The 6,257-nt window shown below is 37.1% G+C and overlaps 1 pseudogene; it reads left to right on the top strand.

The window, feature by feature from the left end:
* Positions 1–5,479: 5,479 nt before the first annotated feature.
* LOC118001241 lies at positions 5,480–5,891 on the top strand (annotated as a pseudogene).
* The last annotated feature ends 366 nt before the right edge of the window (positions 5,892–6,257 follow it).

The raw sequence follows: 6,257 nt of genomic DNA, 5'->3' as shown, positions 1-6,257 counted from the left end.
AGCAAGTTTTGCATATTTTTATATTCTGTGTGTGAAAATCCTTGTATAATATTAATATATTATGAATCTCTGTTTTTGCATAAACATAATCACTAATCCCCAGTTCTGCCAGATAATAGTTTACTGAACTTAAAATTCAATTTGTAGTTGAAATTTTATTTCAGTTATAATTCCTCTCAAATCAATGCCTGAAACAGCACTTGATATAAAGAATGGGGCATGAGTGCCCTCTTGTGATAGAATAGGCATTTAAATGCATTTGTAAATATTTTTCAATTGCATATGAAATAATTTGAACCAAATCATTTCACAAACACAAAATGCCCTTTATTGCTAGGCCAACTTGTATCAGTATTTTTAAAAGTGGGGAGGACAAGTACCTGAAGAACTTGGTTAATGTTAATAGACAATATGAATAAATCACACTAAAATTCTATTCCTTCAATTGTTCTTATAGCTACAACAAAAGCTGAGTATAATAGAGTCTCTTTCAACCAATCATCACTTAACTGTCTCACAAATGTTCTCCATTCCTGCCTAATGACTAGACAGGCTCCCAGTACAAGAGTCTCAGGACCAAGCAGGTAGGCTCCAGTAATGCCTCCACTCTCTAGCTCTCACTGGATGAGGTGTTCACTCTCTGAGGGTCATTGTTTGATCCTGAACCTATTTATGTCAACTGTACTTCTATACAAATTATGTAATTAAATTAAATACTATGCAAAATGATGTTTTATTAAAAGAAAAAGGAAGTGTTATTAGGGAAAAAGATAACTAAGTGGGATGCTTTGGAATGACTTCAGAAAAGGTATTCAAGAAAAAACTGTGAAATTGTACATGAGTAGGAAAACTATAAAAAAAAATTAAGAATAGAAGTCATAAAAACCTAAAGGAATTCTAAAACCAACAGCATCAAAACATCAGCAGACTACTTAAAAAATAACTGCTAATAAAAGCTTTGGCCTAGGGGCACCTGGGTGGCTCAGTCAGGTAAGCATCTTCTTTCAGCTCAGGTCATGATCCCAGCGGGGAACCTGCTTCTCCCTCTCCCTCTCCTTCTCCCTGCAGCTCCACCTGCTTGTGCTCTATCAAATAAATAAATAAAATCTTAAAAAAAAAAAAAAAAAGCTTTGACCTAAAATCAAAAGACTGGTATAATATTCATTTTTACATTTTATACTAAAATAAAATATTTTAGGTACATATTATCTTTTTGAATGATTTTCTATTTTATTTATTTATTTTTAAAGATTTTATTTATTTATTTGAGAGAGAGCAAGCACATGAGAGTGGGGAGGGTCAGAGGGAGAATCAGACCACCTGCTGAGCAAGGAGCCCGATATGGGACTCGATCCAGGGACTCCAGGATCATGACCTGAGCCGAAGGCAGTCGCTTAACCAACTGAGCCACCCAGGCGCCCTTGAATGATTTTCTATTTTAATCAAATTTTTTTTACTTACTGAGTCTGAAGGATTTTTTCCCAAATGCTCATATTTTATATATATTTAGATAAAAATTTATATGGAATATGAATTTGGCCAGTTTTAAAATGAATTTGGGTCTGTGGGGCCTGAAATATAGGAAATCTGTCTCTCATTAAATATCATAAAATGAATTCCACAGCATATTAAAAGGATCATTCACCATGATCAAGTGGGATTTATCCCTGGGCTGCAAGGATGGTTTAACATATGCATATTAATCAATATGATATATCACATTAATAGAATGAAAGAAAAGAATCATGATCATCTCAATAGATGCAGAAAAAGCATTTGGCAAAATTCAGCATCTATCCACAATCAATGAAAACTCTTAAAAATTAGGCATAGAAGGAATATATTTCAACATAAGAAAGGCCATATATGACACGTCCATAGCTAACATTGTACTCAATGGGAAAAGGATGAAAACTTTAAGATCAAGAACAAGACAAAGGTATCCACACTCACCACTACTATTTAACATAGTACTGGAAGTTCTAGCTAGAGCAGTCAGGCAAGAAAAGAAAAGATCAGAATAAGAAAGGAAGAAGTAAAATTGCCTTGATTTGCAGATGATATATAATATAGAAAATCCTAAAGACTCAACCAAAAAACTGTTAAACCTAATTAATGAATTCAGTAAAGTTACGAGATATAAAATTAACATACAACCAAACTGAGGGTTCTAGAGAGGAGGGGGGTGGGGGGATGGGCTAGCCTGGTGATGGGTATTAAAGAGGGCACGTACTGCATGGAGCACTGGGTGTTACACGCAAACAATGAATCATGGAACACTATACCAAAAACTAATGATGTAATGTATGGTGATTAACATAATAAAAAAAAGTTTGGTAATAAAAAAAATTAACATACAACCATTAGTGGTGTTTCTATACACTAAAATGAAATTTCTGAAAAAGAAATAAAGAAATCAGTCCTATTTACAATAGCATCAAAAACAGTAAAATACTTAGGAATACATTTAACTAAGGACGTAAAAGATCTCTATGCTGAAAACTACAAGATATTGATGAAGTAAATTGAAGAAAATACAAGTAAATGGAAAGATAACCTGTGTTCTTGGATTGGAAGAATTAATATTGTTAAAATGTCAATACTACTGAAAGCCATTTATAGATTTAGTACAATCTCTATCAAGATTCCAATGGCACTTTTTTACAGAAGTAGACAAAATGCTCCTAAAATTTATATGGAACCATAAAAGAGCCTGAAAAGCCAAAGAAATCCTAAGAAAGAATAAAGCAGGAAGTATCACTCTTCCTGATTTCAAGCTATACAATAAAGCTATAGTCACCAAAACTGTACAGTACTAGCATAAAACAGACCCAAATCAGCCAATGGAACAGAACCAGGAGCTGAGAAATAAACCCAAACATACGACCAACTAATATTTGACAAGAGAGTCAAGAATACTCAATGGAGAAAAGCCAATCTCTTCAGTAATGGTGCTGGGATAATTGGTATTCACATGTAAAAGAATGTAACTGGACCAGTATCTTGCACCACTTACAAAAATTAACCTGAGAGGCGCCTGGGTGGCTCAGTCTTTAAGCGTCTGCCTTCAGCTCAGGTCATGATCCCAGGGTCCTGGGATCGAGCCCTGCATTGGGCTCCCTGCTCTGTGGGCTCCCTGCTTCTCCCTCTCCCACTCCCCCTGCTTGTGTTCCCTCTCTCGCTATGGCTCTCTCTGTCAAATAAATAAATAAAATCTTAAAAAAAAAAAAGAAATGGATTAAATACTTAAATGTAAGAATTGATATCATGAAATTCCTAGAACAAAATATAGGAACAGAGTTCCTTTACAGGGGTCTTGGTAATGATTTTTTAGAAATGACACCTAAAGCATAAGCAACACAATCAAAAATAAACACTTGGGACTAAACAAACTAGAAAGCTTCTACACAGCAAAAGAAACCATCAGCAAAGTGAAAAGGCAACCTATGGAATCAGAAAATATATTTGCAAACCATGTATCTGATAAGGGGTTAATACCCAAAATATATAAAGAACTCATACAACTTAATAGCAAAAAAATAATAATCCAGTTTAAAAATGGGCAAAGGACCGAAATAGACATTTTCCCAAAAATAATATATGAAAGGCCAACAGGTATATGAAAAAGTACTCAACATTACTAGTCATTAGGGAAATGAAAATTAAAATCACAATGAACTATCACCTCATGCCTGACCACAAGAGATCAGTCTTGTGGTTAAACAGAGGTAGGGGTGGGGAGTAAACATTTTTCCTTTATTCTTCTTTCTTTTCTTTTTATTGTGTCTATATAAGAAGATGGATGTTAGCTGAACATATTGTGGTAATCCTTTCACAACATACATAAACTAAACCACCATCCCATGCACCTTAAACGTATACAGTGATGTATGCCAAATATTTCTCAATAAAACTGGGGGGGGGAAATCAAACCATAACATTTGGCACTGACATCTGGGAATATTTGTATAAAGTTTTGATTCCTAAAATTACACTGCTTTTACATTACTGATATCAATCAATATTTGGTATAAAAGGTTTATGCAGATAACAAATGTCTGGAATCCTCACCAAACGATGCATTTACAAGTCTGAGTATACTGTTTTGTGGTGATGTGACAAACTACAGTATCAGATAAAGGGGCTTCTACTTCATTTTTTAAATTATTTTTTAATTACCCAGGAAATTGTGAATATAACTAGCCCAAACTAATGTAAATGGCCAAGACCAATCCATGCCAGGAGGGGCACAGCCTTGACAAAGCTTAGTCATAAAGCAGTTTCACCTATAAGTAGAATGACAGTATAATTTATGTTTAAAGCAAGACATATGTATTAGACAGCCTGTGGCATAAGCTCTCTCTTCTGCATTTCTTTCTATTACAAAAAAAAACAAAAACCTATCTGCTACCCTAAAGTCATGAAAACAAAGTGGGGTTTTTTTCATAAATTTATAATAGCATGATAGTGATAAAAGGGCCCTGGATTCCATACCTGAAAGTCCAGCTGCAACTTCTGCTCCACCCTACACACCATATTAGGTGGCAATAACAAGCTAGTGAACATGAAAATAGAGAAATACAGGAGTCTAAATTAAAATATTAAAATATTTGTCCATTTTCATCCAAGTCAGGTTAAAAAAAAAAGAGTACCTACAGTTTTGCCAAGTTCAGATTCATTTAGTGAAAAAATGAATAATCCTTGAACCTCACTTCCTGGGGTTTTTTCTGTTCTGGGAAGTTTTCTGTCCTAGGTACTACTTTGCATAGGTACATGTTTACCAAGTCACAGCTATTAAAGTCATGACCTTAAATGAAAAAATGAAACACATGATAAAATCTTTAAAAGTAAGCAGGGAGTGGAGTGGAGTGGAGGGGGGCGGTGGGAGGGATGGGGTGGCTGGGTGATAGACATTAGGGAGGGTATGTACTATGGTGAGCACTGTAAATTGTGTAAGACTGATGAATCACAGACCTGTACCCCTGAAACAAATAATACATTATATGTTAATAAAAAAAATTTTTTTTAAATAAGCAGGGAGTGCCTGGGTGGCTCAGTCAGTTAAGCATCTGACTTCAGCTCAGGTCGTGATCTCAGGGTCCTGGGATCAAGCCCTGCACTGGGCTCTCCAGTTGGCAGGGAGTCTGCTTGTCCCTCTCTCTCCGCCCCTCCCCCTGCTCATGCGCTCTCTCACTCGCTTTCTCTCAAATAAATAAATAAAACACAGTAACCAGCAAGTTCTTGTCAAAACAGCCAGAAGCTTTCTGTCCCTTTCCAGCATTCAAGATGTCAAAGTAAGCGGGACGCCTGGGTGGCTCAGTTCGTTAAGCACCTGCCTTCGGCTCCGGTCATGATCCCGGATGCGGTCCCACAGTGGGCTTCTTGCTCAGCGAGGAGCCTGCTTCTCCCTCTGCCTGCCACTTCCCCTACTTGTGCTCTCTCTGACAAATAAAGAAATAAAATCTAAAAAAAAAAAAAGATGTCAAAGTAAGGATGTGGTGGATCTTCTGGTGTGAAATTCTAGATTTCCCTGGGTCTTCACGTAGGAGCTGTGACACAGGAGCCAAAACTCTGTTTATCATCTTTGTGAAGGGGCTCAAAGGACAACTGAGTAGACTTCCTGCTGCTGGTGTGGGTGACATGGTGATGGCCACAGTGAAGAAACACAAACCGGAGCTCAGAAAGAAGGTACATCCAGTAGTAGTAATTCTACAACGAAAATCATACTGGAGAAAAGATGGCATGTTTCTCTATTTTGAAGATAACACAGGGGTCATAGTAAACAATAAAAGCAAAACAAAATGTTCTGCTATCACAGGACCAGTTGCAAAGGAGTGTGCAGACTTGTGGCCCAGGATTGCATCCAATGCTGGCAGGATTGCGTGATTCTTTGGTGTTTAAAAATTTATTTATTTATTTTGAGAGCAAAAGCAAGGGAGTGAGAGGGAGAGGGAGACAGTGAGTGGGGCAGGGAGATTGGAGGGAGGGAGAGAGAGAATCCCAAGCAGACTCCCCCCTGAGTGAGGAGCCCCATGCAGGGCTCTGTCTCACAACCCTGAGATCACGACCTGAGCCAAAATCAAGAGTCAGATGCTTACCAGCTGAGTCACCCAGGCATCTCTCTTTGGTGTATTTGTTTAAAAAAAAATTAAAAATTATCTGCTCTCCCCTGCACCCCAAAAAAGAGAGCAAGGACTCCCAGGCCTTTGAGGAAACATTTCTGTAAGTGTGGGAAGAAAGCTTAACCATTAATTTAT

This window comes from Mirounga leonina, unplaced genomic scaffold (assembly GCF_011800145.1).
Source record: "Mirounga leonina isolate KUSES-001 unplaced genomic scaffold, KU_Mleo_1.0 Mir_53, whole genome shotgun sequence".
Taxonomy (NCBI): Eukaryota; Metazoa; Chordata; class Mammalia; order Carnivora; family Phocidae; genus Mirounga; species Mirounga leonina.
Note: the sequence above shows the minus strand (reverse complement) of the source record. Positions and strands in the feature narration are given on the sequence as shown.